Source organism: Aphis gossypii, chromosome 2 (genome assembly GCF_020184175.1).
Source record: "Aphis gossypii isolate Hap1 chromosome 2, ASM2018417v2, whole genome shotgun sequence".
NCBI classification, from domain to species: Eukaryota; Metazoa; Arthropoda; class Insecta; order Hemiptera; family Aphididae; genus Aphis; species Aphis gossypii.
This window is the reverse complement of record NC_065531.1, coordinates 15,140,627-15,158,036: the sequence shown is the minus strand read 5'-3', so window position 1 is coordinate 15,158,036 and position 17,410 is coordinate 15,140,627. Positions and strand designations below refer to the sequence as shown.

The window sequence follows — 17,410 nt, the reverse complement described above, 5'->3', positions numbered from 1 at the left end:
CGCCTCACTAATAATTATTATACTGTTATACGCAGAGGGTGCTTATTTGATAAACTGTAGATACAGATGGCGATACAGCTACAATTTTGAAAGATTCATTTTAAGGTTTATTCGTTGAAGTGTTTATAGAGTGCATAAACACTTGCTAAAGAATCAGTAAAGATATATAGAGATTAACCATTATTCGATTATAGTATACGTTGGAACTTGGAACCACTCGATGTAAGATATATAACTATATGATCTACTGGTTTTGTAGTTAGGTTAAATTAATTATATTACATAGGTATTATGCTTAGGCATATGGTGATAATACCTGTTGATTTACTTATACGAGTACAGAATATTATCTGAAAGACTGTCCTGTGCAGAAGGTGTATGTGAATTTAAGTTTTTTTTTTCAAAATTGTACTACAAACACGTAATCATACTGTTTCAGAACTTTTGCAATTATAAGAAAACACGTTTAAATATCTTATACTACATAATAATATTGTTATTTTTAACAGTCGTATTAATTGTCAATGTAATTAAAATTAAATTTAGGTACTGTAACGTTTTAATCGTCCATTATCCGTGTATTTTAATACAAATGATGCAACTTATTCAAAAGGTTTCTTTGATTTACAAAGAAAAATGCAAATTAAAAAAAAAAAAATACATTAAAAAAGTTAATTTGTTGCCGCAATATTGCGATACATAGTACGCTGTACTGTAATTACTAAAATATAACTACAATAACTAATAATACATACAATATGCGTATATTATATTATTTTATATTCAATATGTAAAAAAACCGCTGCAACAGGTCAATCTGTCTATTGAATTACATCAACTTGTTGCGTTTTCGTTACGTAGGTTACCAGCTATTATCGGTTATCGGTTATCACTATGGCGGTGTGGCGGTGTCTATCGTACAATTCCACATTATGTTAAAATGTACTAAGTCGGATCATACAAATATGTGACTATTTTTTTAGCGAAAAAAAATGCACTTTTTTGTATACCGGAAAAAAAATATAACAATCACGACGAGGACTTATTTATACGCACCCTTTCCACAGTATTATTATATATACATGTCACGTTCACGCCGTGTAGTGTACACCGGCTGTACGTACAGTGAAAAGAAGGAAAAATTACAATTGTGTTTGGCGAATTCCGAGTTGAATGCAAACGAAACGATTTGCATAAAACGTATGTAATATTATATAATATACCTAAGTACCTACCTATATATATAATATATATATATATATAAATATTTTACCCCGGGCGTTGCGTGTCTATATTTACATTGTATATCATAGTTGGCTGACGGATGAGCAATTTTTTAATGTAAAAAGCCCATCTATGAAACTGACATCGGGTGTACCTGCTATACCTATGTCTAAAGTGTATATTATAGTGTTATACGATATTATTAGAATGTCTAATGCACTATTACTCCATTATATTGTTGCCCATGTTCGTTTTTTTTTTTTTTTAATTATTTGATAAATTATATCAACCGAAATCACTAATCAAAATATTTGAAGAGAGAAGAGGATTACGATTAAATTGTAAACAATCAAATTGTATCTCGAAACACGATTAGGTACTTTTACTGCTAAGTGGCGAACAATTAAATAATTATATTTTCTGTATGGCTATATTTTTTTAGGGTTGTATCAAAACATTCAAAACTAGTTTTAACACAATTATTACAATGTATCGATTTTCGAAATTCAACGCTATTGCGCATCGCAGTCAGTACATAATAAAATAATAAATACGTATCTAGACATCTAGTATAAATATTCTATGTATAGTGTTTTAGTATGATTATACGTATTATATAAGAAATTTTATACGTTTATGTTTTATAATACGTGTGCAATATAAAGATGACAGTTATAAAAACAAACCCCGCAAGTGCATAATGTACATAAATTCTAAAATTGTTCTCAGAATTTTCTTGTACATAAGACATTTTCTAATCGCATTAACCAACCTACCCAATAAATGACATGATAAGCTTAAACGTGTAACTATCATAATTCATAGTCATTAAATTTTTTTGAAAACAAAAACAAGACACTCGAATAAAAATTATATCAAAAACACTCAAATATATAGTACTTATAAAAAAAATAAAAATTGCAGTGTTTCGTAACCTATAAAAACAAAACAAAAAAAACAATATATAATTTGTATAATTTATGACCGATATAATTGATGATTGATATATTATCATAAAGACTTTACTTAGTGATCTGAGAATTATGCGTAAAACACATAAACGGTAAATTTTATCTATGACTGTGCGTTGTTGTTTGGAGGAAAAAAGAAGTCGACTTTGTTTTTCTGATGTATAATAGTCAATTAGGTGTCTAATGAATCTCGTAAGTAAGTGGGTCACTAAACTGCCTAATCGAATTCAATGAAAAACGATTCAGTCGCTATAATTATTATGTGTATTTCTACTAATTTTCTAATGATATTTTTTATTATATTTCATATTATATTGCTATCAGTTATTAATTTTTCTACTAGAGCACTAGACAGTAGACATACGGTTTTGCTGAACTATTTTTTACCTAAAATAAACCTCATGTACATATTACTAACTATTACTAACTTATTAGATTAAACATTTTGAAAATTTTATTGTGCGCATAGTAAATAAATAGTATATTCGTTAAGTAACTGAAAAAAATTTGAAGTTTCTACGAATTTGATTTTTTGAAAAACAACATAATTATACGCTTATTTTTGTTTAAATATTCGATTTTGTCGATATTTAAATTTATGAAATATATGTAAATGAAAATTGTGTATTTTTCTTATGTTATTTTCAATATTTTTATGTTGTTGTAAAAGCAGTGAATTATTTTAAATTTGTATTAAAATGTCAAGCTTAATAAGCTATTGCAATTAAACATTTAACTAAAAAACAATTTATTTGTTTTGATTTTGATGAAATTTAAACTTCAAATGCTTAAAAAAAATAATGTTTATGTAATCGACACTTATAAAAAACTCAAAAATAAGTAGAACATTTCAAATTTTAGTAAATGGCATAATAAAAGTCAAAATATCCTGAAAATTATAAGATGTCAGAATATAATAATATAAAATATGATTGCCACTCGGCTATATATACTTTTGAATAGGTAACAGAACAAAAATATTAATTTTTTCAATGGTTGGTTTTTTATGTTTTTTCCGATTATTTTAAAAATAATTATTTTTAGTTTTGAATTCACAGAACGCAAACTAGATCTCATTTGCTACTTATAACGACCTTCAATAATATTGAAGCATTTTTTTTTGCACTATGGAAAGTGCCTTTTGACATAAAAAAAAATCATAGGTAAAAGTAATACTCATTCATTGCTCTTCTCAGAATCTACAACTATTGAATAAAAGTATAATTAAATTGAATTCAACATGTAATTTTTTATATATTATAAAAAACGTTTTTTATGAATACGTTTGATAACCATGGAGACTAGAAATAGGTATAACATTATTCATCTTAATGTATATTTTTTTAAAGGAATAATCTAAATAGGTAATGTACAATTACTATTTTTAACTTATTATAACAAAAATGGTTGTTTGTTTTCTAATACTCTGATAAATAGACATTTTAAAATTTTATTTAAATGTATGTTTATAAACAGTTAGGTTAGGTTAGAACCGCACATATAAATATCTTTGATGCAGATGGCTAACATACGATTATTTATTATTTTCGATATTATTTTTAAAAAAAAAGATCAATGTGTGGTCTAACCATAGCATGCGTTATCACTTATATGGTCATTATTAGTGGGCCATCGGTTTTAATTTTTAGAGTATATCTAAAAAATATTTAAACATATAATAGGTGAATATAGAGCGTATCACAATATGACGAAAAAGTTAATACTTCACTGTTGTAGGCAAGTTTAATATTGAAATGTTGAATAGCAACGCCATTGTGCAACTTAACGTCAATAATACGAGCAGGGTAATACTAGTTGTGTTACATACTTATATTTTTCAATTTTTTAAAACGTTTGGGGGCCACGTGAAATATAAGCGGTCATCATTATATCATACACGCCAATTCAAATAAAATACGTTTTCTTTGTTGTCAACGATCGATGTCTTAAAAAAAGAAACGTATTGCGTAAACGATAAGTATAATATACTTACGCACTAAAAATTTCGGAAATAGGAAACATTATTTTGTGTTTGAACGGATATCCGACGTTCAACAATCATTTAGTGTGTGTATGACGTAAAAGTGGGCAGTGTTCAGAGTATTAACCGTTTTGCACGCGTGATATAATATTTATAATAAGTATACATTTAACACATAAAACATAAGTCCAAAGCGGATTAGACAATTAAAAATTGAAACGTATTGGTAGGTACTTTTTAAATTGGGATTTAGATATTATTTTTGTAACTTCAATTTTCTTTAGATAGTTCTGTTTCACAGGACTTTTTCGTTACTGTTTAATTTTAACAGATTTACTAAACATGTCGTGTATTGTTCATATTATATGTATTGTGTTTAGTAATATTCGTAATACTCCGACACTAATAATAGTAACTTTTGTGTGATTTCATAATTATTAGTTTTAAAATTGTTAATTTTTTTCCATTGCATACCTTTAGAACCGAAAGTGAACATTACAAAGGTTTTTTTGTATCGGACTCGACCAGGTCAAATAAAAAGTGTTTTTAGCGACGCAACTTGTTTGTTATTATATCCAAGTACCTATATTATGTACAGCTATAGGCGATTGGAGTGGTTATGTACTTATGTGGTTTACGTATATACTTATACAAGCGAGATAAAGACATACTAATCTTAAAGGAACTTCAGTATAAGACGATATTTTATCTCCAGATAATAACCATATTTATTTATAAAATCATGTATTACGCGGTTCATTATTCGAACGAGAGATAATTTTACACCGGTTCGGATCAACTGATTTCTTAGTATCTCACCAAATACCATCGCGTACACGAGTCTCTCGCGAGTTGCGGATAATGAACGAAAACAATAAGGCGATTTTCAGTAGTTATCCTGCGGTATATTCTATATTACATCTTTTATCACAATACCAATTTAATTCTCCCCCCCCCCCCCCCCCCGTTAAAGTCACCGCCCGGTACAAAACAATTATGCCTTGTTGTCATTTTGTCAAGTGCAGGTTTGTTTTTATACATCAAAAGAACAAAAAAAAAAAAAAAAAAATATGCGAAAAAAACAGACGCAGCGGTTCTTGCAGCATTACAGTACATAATATTATATATTATTTAATATCTCGTCAAAAATCTGCAATTTATGCACATTTACGATAAGCATTTACGTAATCTCTGTTTTATTAACTGTTCTACATTCCAACATCTACTCGTCAATATCATTGGTATGCACATAAACCATATACGTGTAATGTATGTATATTTACGAATCCTGAGGCGTAAATTGCATTGACTGTCTGCGTACGGTTCATAAACTGAAGAATATATTATGGCCCGCTGCGGTGGGTATATAACGATATTTCTATCGGAAAATATTGTTGAAACCACATTATTGTATTATAGATAATTTCGTTTTCAGATCTAGTGGATTTACATAATGATCCACGTGCAGTTATAATATATAGGTATATGTGTTTGAACAAATTAAGGCGTGGTCGAATGCCAGTTGTATATACCTATATTGCCGGAATTTATGTAAATTTCAATCAAATTTTCTCGGAGATGACAAAAACTGTGTTTATATATATTTTATAATAATATTTATATTGTGTGTTGTACCTACACGGCGCGGCGGGTATGCGATTTACGATTTTTTTCTCAGCTGTACGTTTTATCGAGGAAGTTGAACTGTAATGATGAATTCAAATATATACAACGATTTGTAAAACGTATATACGATACGAATAAATGGCAAATGCATAATACGCCGTTATGTCGATGGTTATTTTTTCTCGCATTTCAGTTGAAGACTTGCAGTTATAGTGCAGATGACGTGGTATGGGATGAGGAAAGCATGAATGCGATTGCTAAAAATTACAAATTTAAAATAGATTTAATATCAAAACATATTTTATAATAATAATTTACATATTATTTAAAAATATATAATTTATACATTATACTCGAACCTAGGGTATTAACATATGCAAATAATCAGTTAATAATTAATACGTTTTAATGATTTTAACGAATTTTGTCAAAAATTGAACTTCAAATAATTACAAAAAATATGTAACTATATTTTTAATAATATTAAACTAATGTAAGAACAACTTTCAGAAAATATTTTGGACCTATTCAATTCCCAACCTTATTGGAATAGAGATAAAAGTGATATTAACATAAACCAAAAACAATTTTTAATAAAGTCAAATTAAATATTTTAAAAAGACTCGAAGTATTTTCAAAAATATGAAATATACATAGATGATTAATAATTATTATTTTGTGAAAAGTTAAAGTATTAATACGGTTAGGATAGTCCTTTACTATTGCACCATAATGTACATAAAAAAAGAAAGAAAACCGGTTTTTGTCAAAAAAGGCGTTGAGTAAATTTATTTCTTGTATTTTGTTAATTTATAAAAATTTCCAAAATACTAACTGATAATTTTTTTTTTAATATTTCAAGGTAACCCCCTTAAGGTATATCCCTTTTAACTATATGACAATTTTAAAAATATCATTTTTTTTTTACGAGAAATCTTTTAAGATTAAAAATATCCTTCAAAATAAAATTTATAACCTTAGAATAAAATGAATTACGTTTTATGAGTTGAAGATTGATGTATTTTTTTTTACTATGAATTGTATACATAAAAAATAAAAAGTAGTTAAGTCAAGTGGTTACCGTTCTACTGTACTGTAGGTGTTGAGTGGGTCGCTGTAATAGATGTATTAAATTTGAATTCAATGATATATCATTGTACATGAAAAAGGATTCTGAGCAAATACTATAATATGCTTGTCTTCATTTCTAAGTATAGTTGATGCCTTGATAATATGTTAATTATTATTGCTATAGGTACATCATTTATTTGGTAATTTTTTCTAAAAACATTGAATTTATGATATTCTTAATATTTAATTATTAAATTAATAATAAATATAATTTATACCATAATACTATATTATTGTTATTAACTTTTGAAACAATACCACCTTACCATATAAAACAGTTTGAATTGGTTTATAGAATAAGTAGGTACCTACTATTTTAAAATTAATCTGTACATATTTTAAAAATGTCATTGTCTATGGTGTACTTGATACTAAAATTAATAAGAGTAATAAACGTTTCATGTCCTCACAAATAATGTTTTTGGATTATAAAAAATAATGATTATCGTTATTCATAGTTTAAACAATGAATTTTGTCAAAATTTAATATAAAATGCTTTATGCTTACAAAAATAAATTGTACTTTAAATGTTTTTATATAACTATGAGAAAAATGTATGTGGATTGTTGAAATACATGTTGGTACAATGTGTATTTTTTTTCCAAAATTTAAAGAAAAACACAAAATATTTAGATATTAAATGTCTATAAATAACTCTAAAAATATTTTAAAAATATTATTATGTATAGAAAATGATTCAATAAACATTTGGCGAAAATTTCAAGTATCTATGGTTATCCAGCTATTTATTAAAGTACTGGACAATTTTTACTTTTAAATTTCCAAAGTATCAACCTGCAGATTCAATTTTCAAACAGAAAACATTGAGGCATTTTTACTACCTTAAAAATGACGGCAGACAGAAGAAAAAAAACACGTCATTGTAAAATCAATAGATTCATCGGTTTACTCTGAATTTGAAATGCAGATCATATCACTTAAGTATCAGTGCCTTTATCAGTACCTGCCCACTTTAAAATCACTTATTAATCTCTGAATCTCTTGAATTTTAATTAAAAACGAATTATCAATAGAATAATGCATTTTATTAATTGGGTTTGATTTAGTTGTGATTAAGGCGCAATATCTATGAGCGTTTTGTCTCTCATGTATATTTCAAATGTCTGAGGTGTAAATGAACATTATTGTGTGTAATCCGTTATCGCTTTTGTCGTGCCATCCGATCATTATTCATTAGTACTTACCCACGATACGTGCTGCGTGGGCGTTTAGGAAATAAACTTACTTACGTCGGATTTCACAAACGTTAATCAAAAACTATTTATTTCACGAAAACGTCGCGTATAACTTTCGTCATTTCATGTTACGAGCAATGTGCCTGTTTAAATTGCATAAACAATATTAAAATTCGTACAAGTGCCTATAACATTTTTAGGATATGAGTTTTTCATATTCTTCATTCTTTGTACTTAGTGTCATTTCGGCGATATATATAAAAAAAATAATAATAAATGCGAAGGGCTTACCTAATATATTAAATATTAATATAATATCCAAAACTTTAGGAGAGGTCTCCTATACAAATATGTCACATAATATATCTATTAGATACCTACCTACCTATTATAGACATTATAAATTTATTATTAAAAATATTGAATTAGTTGTATAGTCACGCGTTGAATTCATACGTTACCGATACACACGTTTTGTGCAGGAAACAACAAAATAATATAAAACAAAGTGTTTAGATTATTTAATTAATATTAATAATATTATTTGTTGCAATATACAATTATTATACAGTATATACTATATAGTATATATAATATATCTAAAAATTTACTTTCAAAACGATTTTTATGTACCTATACGTATAATTATGGTATATTAAACCTAAATTGAATAAGATCATATTATTATTGTCGCGTTATAAACAGTTTTATCAAAATACTACACTCGTTTAGTCGAGCTCGTCGATAAGAGTCGACTTTCGCGGTGACTTGTTATAAAATATCTGTGCATTTCTAAACAGTCACTTAATAAGATTTTTCTTTTCATCGCCTCGCCAATATAACTGTAGAAAACTTTATTGCAAAGTGCGTGCGGGTACGTGTCGCTGCTGCAGATTGTAACATAAATGTTAAGTGCACTCGTATAATAACAATATTAAATATTATGTATAGTTTATAATAGGTATACATACCATACTATATAATATGGTTATATTGTGCGTAAATGTGGTGTCCGCAAAGTTAAATCGATAATAATATGTTCTGTGTCATACATTTTAACGAACACTCTCTTTGTGGACTCCGAGCACGAAATGGAAAAAATAAAATAGATATTTTACATTATCACATCATTGTGTAGGTTTTTGGGACTCTGTATAAGATTACCCGCTTAATAGGATTCGGAATAAATTCGTAATAAAAAACAAAGTGTGTTATTTATTTGCCTATTTAGCATTTTGATGTTCATTGATATGTAGTAGGTACTTATAGCGTACTTTGCTGAAGTTCCGCACTACGTTGAAAAGTTTCACAATATAGACATTCCGTAGTTCATGAAATGATCGATTCCATTGTACGAGCACATTGCGCATAATATATTTAAACGCCACCGATTTTTGACCGATTTCATTCTTTCTTTCATCCCTGGAATGTATAATATTAATTACTATGTACTTATTAATTACGCCTAATCGAAAACATATTTAACTGCAACACGGTCGCAGTGGTTGGAATTTTTTATTTCCGATAAAGTACATAATAAAAATCAATTATATACACTTATAGCTGGTTTTTACATATATACTTTTATTTTACTTTTTTCTTTTTTGGTTTTACATCTATTATGCGTTACTAGAATTATTCAATACTAAGATGATTGCGAATGAATGTAATAGCAGTACCTAATTATGAGCACTGTACAGCATAATATGTGTAAAATCATTTTTATAAAAAAATAAAACTAAAAATGTAAAGAAATAAGCTCAAAAACAATTCGAGAAATATATATAACAAAAACGTAATTTTTTTTTACAAAAGAATGTTTAAAAGCTTTAAAACATTTGTGGTAAATGTATTTTTCTCGATTTTATGTACCGACCCGCAGTTTGCAAATGACGATAAAACTTTTTCGAGTCTGAATTTTTCACGAGAATTATACGACCTAATTATAACGTTTACGTTAATACTATAAATTATTATGCGACTTACGCATCGGAATAAAAAGTGGTATCCAAACCGTCCTCCTGTACTCACAGGTACATGTTGCGCTTCAGTATAAAATAAAATCCGATCGTTCTGAATTAAATTATCTACTTGTATTATTTCTATATCTTTTTTATTTAGTTCTCAAACAATTGTATCACAAAAAAAGTTTATGGCTTAAAGTTGTTGATGATGAAAAAAATGCGAACATACTGTGACCGTGCTCGTATAGCTAAAGCAAAGCGGGCTAATATGGGAGGTTAGAGTGGGATTTGATCATATATTCGGATATAGTACATCTGAAAGGTTTTATATTCGAAAATTATTCAAATTTTTATTTTCCAAGTGGAAAGAGAAATAGCTATTTATTTTACAATGATGAGTGTTTTTATTTGTCATGTGAAAAGTGTGGCTTTTTTAAAAAAAAAGTGCACTATAAGTTTCTATCATTTTAGAATTTATTAGTCTTTTATTGAAAAATAATCTGCAAAAAAAAAAATAAGATTGAATCAAAGGCTGAAGTGTTTTGATATCTGAATTTGGTTATTTTTCGTTATTCACAGAATAAAAGGTTACAAAAATCGAGAATTTTTCGTCTGTTAGATTTTATTTTAGAACTTCAGTTATTATTTATAACTTTTCATAGTTTTTTCGCTAACTAATATCAATAATGGTTATTTTTTTTACTCATGTAATTTTGAGTTTCTGTATTATATTGTAATTAATTCATTAAATTATTTTTTAAAATTAATTTATTGAAATTTGTATAATATTACATAGATTATAAACGTTTTTAATGAAAAACAATAGAATTGTATATAAGTGATATAGTTTTTTGATCGTACTCAACTGTAAATGATTTAAATTCTTTTAGATTCTGAGCGAAGCGATGAATGTATTGATTTTAGCATGATGTGTGTGTGTGTGTTGTTTTGTGTCCATATACACGATACGTAGTCAATAAAATGCTTTGATTTTCAACTTTAAGGTTGGTTTCTGAAGGCAAATTGGATTTAGTTTGTACTTTTAAGGAGTTTAAAATAAAAATTTTCAATATTTTTTAAAATAACCTGGAAAACAAACAAAAAATTAAAGAAATTTTACTCAAATGTATTTTCGGTTATTTTTTGATTTTTTAGTGTAACTTGAAACACATTATTTTAGGTACTTGAAATTCTTACCAAATGTAAAATAATGGTAATTTTGTATATATAATATAATTTTATAATTTCCAATACATTTTGACTCGTTGAGCTTTTTATGAACATTTTAAATTGTTCATTTTTTTTTTTTATAAATGTTGATAAAATGTTTTAAAGTTAAACAAAAGATTTCTCATAAGTTGTTCATTCGTCAATTAAAACATCGAACATATTATAAAGTCATAAATTCATAATATATTTTTATAAGCATTTAAATGTAGAGCTCTCAATGAAATTTTTAATTTTAACTATATTTTATTATAAATTCATAATAATTTTATTGAATGCAACATTCTTCATAACTTTTTCCACCTGTACTAAAAAAATATCTACTAGAAAGTTAAATTATTTTTTTATGAACATTTAGGATTCAACATTTTTTTTGACATTTCATACTCTTAAATAACGATTTATCTTGTAACCTCCTGTAATTTTTAACATTGTGTTGTAATTAATAAACGGATAAATATACAAATAGGTACCTACTTCAAAATAAAATTTCATCAAATGTTCATGTTATCATTTTCTATACTTTTTATAATTTTCTAAATATTTTGCATTTTTGCCGTTTTTTTAAACAATTTACAGATATGAGAAGTTTTCAATTTATTAATAAACATTCATAAAAAATGCATAGGTAGCTGGGTTTATTTTATAGACATTATAAGTTAAGAATTGGACGAAATTCCACGTTTAAACTGTTTAAACTATGAATATAATGATATTTATTATTTTGTTATAGTCAAAAAATATTATTTGTGAGGACATGACATTTTTACGTATATTATAAAAACTTTAAACAAATTATCATATTTTCAAATGTAATATATTTACTTATTAGCAACAATTAAATCAACTTACTGTGATAGGTCCGAATAGTAAAAAAGAAAAATTACTGTGATAAAAATATCAAAAAAACATCATAATATGAAATATACTTAGTGATACCTATAGGCTGATAGACTGTATCTGTTCAGAATCATTTTTTGTGTACAATGATATACCATTGATTTCAAATTTAACACATCCATCACAATTTACAGTGACTAACTCGACACCTACCGTACAGCAAAGTGGTACCCAATTGCTCACCTTTTTTTTTTATCTTGTGTTGACATTTTTTAAAGTAAGAACTTTCTTTAAAAAGTACTTAGGTATTATTATACTTTTTAAAGTACATTATTAAGTTATTATTATTTGTTTCGATTTTGACCACATTTTGGTAGTTCTATAATTAATTAATTCCAATGACAATAAAAAAAATATTAGTATCTCCAATTTTAAATTGCTGAGAATTTTCATTGTCTTCGAAGAATCGAAATGTTGTGTTATTTGTGTGTAAGACTGTAAGAGTATTGAACCGTTGTATCAATATTGTATATCTTTGTTTTTCGTTTCTTTCTTTTCAAATTGGTATATATAAATTATACTATTATTTATGTATTAAACACTTAAAGGATATCGGTAGAGCCTTCCATATGGTCAACAAGCAAACAGCCCGAATAGATGTGTTCGCTACTACGTGTACTCAAAACGTAATCATTTACTATATATTTTAAGAGAACTTAGTCCGAACAAAAACCGCAAATAAACTTGATCGTGTTCTTTGCACGCCGAAGGTCAGGCGTCTTGGCGATGTACTTTGTATAATATTAAATTGCATGTGAAATAATAAACTTAAGGTATTTATAGAATATTTTTTGTATATGATAAGTTTGGATAGTTTGGATAACAATTAATTAAAAAAGAAAATATTGACTTGGGAAATATAAAATATAAAATCGTATGTCACCCGTATGTTAGATTCTGTACAGAACTACAGAAGATTACCAAATGGCATCCCCTTAACTATAAATTAGGTATGTACCTACTTATTTATTATTTGTAAAAATGATATAACTTATACAATTATAGATTCTGCATATTATATAGGTACCAGTTGATTATGTTTTGTCCTATTTTTCTTTAAAATGTTATTTGTAAAACATTTTACGTATAGAAAATAAATTCTATGAATTCTATGAATTCTCAATATATCACCTGATTCAACTTTCTTTCAAACTTTTCATTGACGTATATACATTATAAAAATAAACTAAAAATTGGTGAGCTTCTATGAAGCAAACATGTGTGTATATATATATAATAAGAACAGTTGTAATAAGTCATACCTTCTTTTGCTTTAGAATAATGCCAGTCCATTAATCATTTCATAGAAATGACTAAACTTTTCATCGTCCAAAACATTTGTTCCTATTCAAGATACTGGATTTTCTAAGTTCACGGTAAAATACAATCAACAATAATGATTTAAGTCTCTTTTGGTGGTAGTTAAATAATTTCCAAAAATATTTTTACTGTTTGAATTACACCTATTATAAAATGTATTTTCTATACAGATTCGTTTCTCTCGTCAAAAACTATTTTGAAGAATTTCTAAAATAGTAATTTTTATACTATTACTTATCAACAGTTCTTTCCATATTTTAATCACCTATAATAGTGAAACGACATTTTAGCTATACAAATATTTCTTTGATGATTATCGTGGTCATAATTAGTGAAAATGTATAAACACCTATTGGAGTAGATACCTGTTTTATTATATGTGGTTCTATAAAGATTTTAGTTTGATTTGAACTCAAAATTGTGTAGAAGTATAAAGTAAAGCATGATATTGTAATATATACTATTAAGAATTATCAAATTATATAATGTTATAATATGTAAGACCATTACACAATTTTCTTTAAACAAATAATTTGGATTTATAAATATATTCATTTTAGCTTCTAATTCAATTCAATATTTTTTATTTTATTTATAAAAAAAAATATTTAAAATATTTAATATCTTAAAAAATATATTGTTTTGTGAATAATTATTGATTAAAATTTAATTTTTTACTTAAATTTATAGATTAATAATTTAAAATAAATTTTATAGCTTGCAATGTGAAAATTTCACATATTTTATCCACATGACAAATATTTTTGAAAAACTCGAAGACTCATCTACTAAATACTTAATTGTTTTATGGTTAAAATTTTACTAAAAGTACGCCATTTTGCAAGTTCTATATATAGGTTATGCATGATCATAAAAATTAATAATAAATTACTTATCACATTTTCATGTTAATTGAGTTATATTTATAAATTTAATATAGTAAATGAGAAATATCTAAGAAGCTGCAGGCAATACGGTTTGTTAGAAAAGTTTTATTTCTTACATAAATCAGAAGACCAATGAGAAACTAATATTATAAGTATTTTCTCTCTTTTCTATTGATCTAATCAAAAGAAGCATTACTGTGAATTTAAAGCAGACTTGATTAGAGATTTGATCGCGAATTAAGAGGATATATTAGGTTTTTAGAACCATAAGTAGACCCGGATTATGGGATGGCGACTAATTGGACAGTTGTTCAGAGCCCCATATAACAATAAGAAGACCCCCGCAAATATTTTATAACCTCAGGTTAATTGTTTTATACAACTTTAATCATTTGATTTAAGCTATAAAAGATCGTTAAAAATTTTAGTATAAAATAAAATTCTTGAATCTTGTACATTTAAAATTTTGAAAGTAACTAAAACTTCAGTAATGTATTTATATTTTTTATTTTATTAGTGGTTATTGTTAGTATATGTTTAGCAAGCCGTATAACTAAATCATGTATTTATGCCAATAGTGTGTTTATATTATTTTGATTATATAATAGTTGTAAAAACAATAAAAGTTTTAAATTCAGTTAGACTTTGGACGACGATCTAATTCGTCTTGAACTACATCGGCCACATCAAAATCAGCGATTTTATGACGTGCTATGAATACAAAAATGTTGAAAACCCAAACACAAATGCGTAACACGATGTAATCATAAAACACAAATTGTATAAATAAAAACACAAAAATCCTTTTAACATGAACTGAATTGCATTATGACGTAGATGAAGTTAATGGAAAACCTAGTTTAGTTTGTTAAAATTTTAAAATGCAATACAAATGATCCTTTTTCAATAATTATATAATATATTATATAAGGAAAATATATCTATATAATTAAATAATTTTGTTTAATTATTATTGGACTATATATGAATAAACAGACATGGGTGTATGCTATTTAATAGATAATTTTATCTTCGTTGAATAGTGAATACTTATACAGCTTATTGTACAACTTGCTCTAAAAATTATTTTTACCTTTTTTGTAGCTTTAGTCCGAGTTTAAACTGTAAAAATATTTTACCTTTTACTATATTAATATTATATTATTAGTATTTGTGCTATATAAGTATGAATATATGATACTAACCTTTTTAAGTTATATTAATAGCATGTATGTATTTAATGTTAATGTAATATAACTCGTGTATAAGTTCAGACTTTCAGTGTTCATGAGTAGCGATTTAACGTAAACTAATAATTATATATATAAATACGTTTGTTACCAAATTATTATGGGATATAAAGCAATTTAAATGCAGAAGTTATTCTCTAGAGTTTATTAGACTCTTGTAATTACGCTTGTATTTGGTTATATAATGGCATTAAAAGTGCATTTCACGTTTAAATACTCGTTTTTTTCACGAGATTCATTATTACGCTTTGAATGAAAAAAATTGGTTATCGATTTTTTTGATTCGATATACTTATAGGAAGGTCATCGTCATCATTATACTTCACGCGTCTATAATATATTCAATGTAGGACGCTAATGAAGTTATCGCCTATAGGATAGTCACAAATTTCTATGTGCCAAATGTTTGGTTTTTGAGGTGGTACTGCAGATGTCCCCAGATCCAAAAAAAAAAAAAATCTATAGTTTGGTGATATTTCTTATGAGATATTTTCTATCTCCATTGCACAGTTAATGAACAATAATAAATGTATTGTATGTATTGTAATAAATGTGTATGTAATTTATTACTTACTACTATATATGTATCAAGTTTAAAATACATTTTATGTAGTTACGGACATCAAATATTATTCAAGAAACCTTTTATGTAATGTTGGAAAGGATTATGGTAATATTGTTTTATACCATAATAAAATCTTCACATTTTAATTGTTTATAAGTGTCCGTAAATCGGGTACAAAGCACACGGGATGTCGTGTTAACAACGATATTGCATCATAAAATACATAGACGTTTACTTAAGTTATTATACTTTATAAGTAAAGTTAAATAATATTTTATAGGTAAATATATTTCTTGATTCGCGATAAACCGTAGATACGTTTCTGCTGTAGTCTGAATCTGATATTTCTGATTACACAGATTAATAGATCATTGTGATATACAATGATATTATTATTATGATTGATTACAGAAGTTGTAGATAAACTTTTAATATGTGTTATGCGATATGCATTTTATATAATATGCAAAATAGTATTTATTTTTAAACGGTTATGATAATATGACTAATGGCACCTCCGTCCTAGTTTTAAAACACCGAAATATCGAGTAAATCTATTATATATATACAATAATTTAAATTCTTCAACAACTATACGATTAAAATCGTGTATTCAATACAGTTCTCGATCAATTGATGAAAATAAATCTCTATAACTAAATGTTTATGTCATATTATTATCGATGAACGTTAATTTTTAACTAAAACAGTAAATTTAGTTTAAACGAACGGTCAACGATTTACTAATACGTAACTATAAAACTAAATCTTGAAACAATACCTGCGCAACTCCACTGCACATCATACATAAATATTGTCAATAATAATCAATCAACTGTACATGAATTACCTATACATAAACTCCAGTTTATAAAATTTGTAAAATATTTATCATTTTCTTCATCTTCTTTCTACTCAATAAAACATAATGTTATTTCGAACACCAATACACGCGCATAGAACGACATTATTAATAATTTGCATTGCCGATATTATACTCACGTATAAAGGACGATACCGTATTTAACCTGAAAATTCGTCGAGGGACATTTTACCCCGAACCCGAAATATCCGGTTGGTTGCGGACTCCTGTGTGGATTATTATACGCTTTACAAAATCTAATTTATTATTATACCTGCGTTATGATATTATATCTGCTGTCCAGT

General features: G+C 26.4%; 1 protein-coding gene across 4 annotated transcripts in view; it reads right to left on the bottom strand.

Annotated features, from left to right (window-relative positions):
• The window catches only part of LOC114120135 (ras-related protein Rap-2b-like), a 95,120-nt gene that overhangs the window by 8,883 nt on the left and 68,827 nt on the right, over nucleotides 1-17,410 (bottom strand). The window lies entirely within an intron of this gene.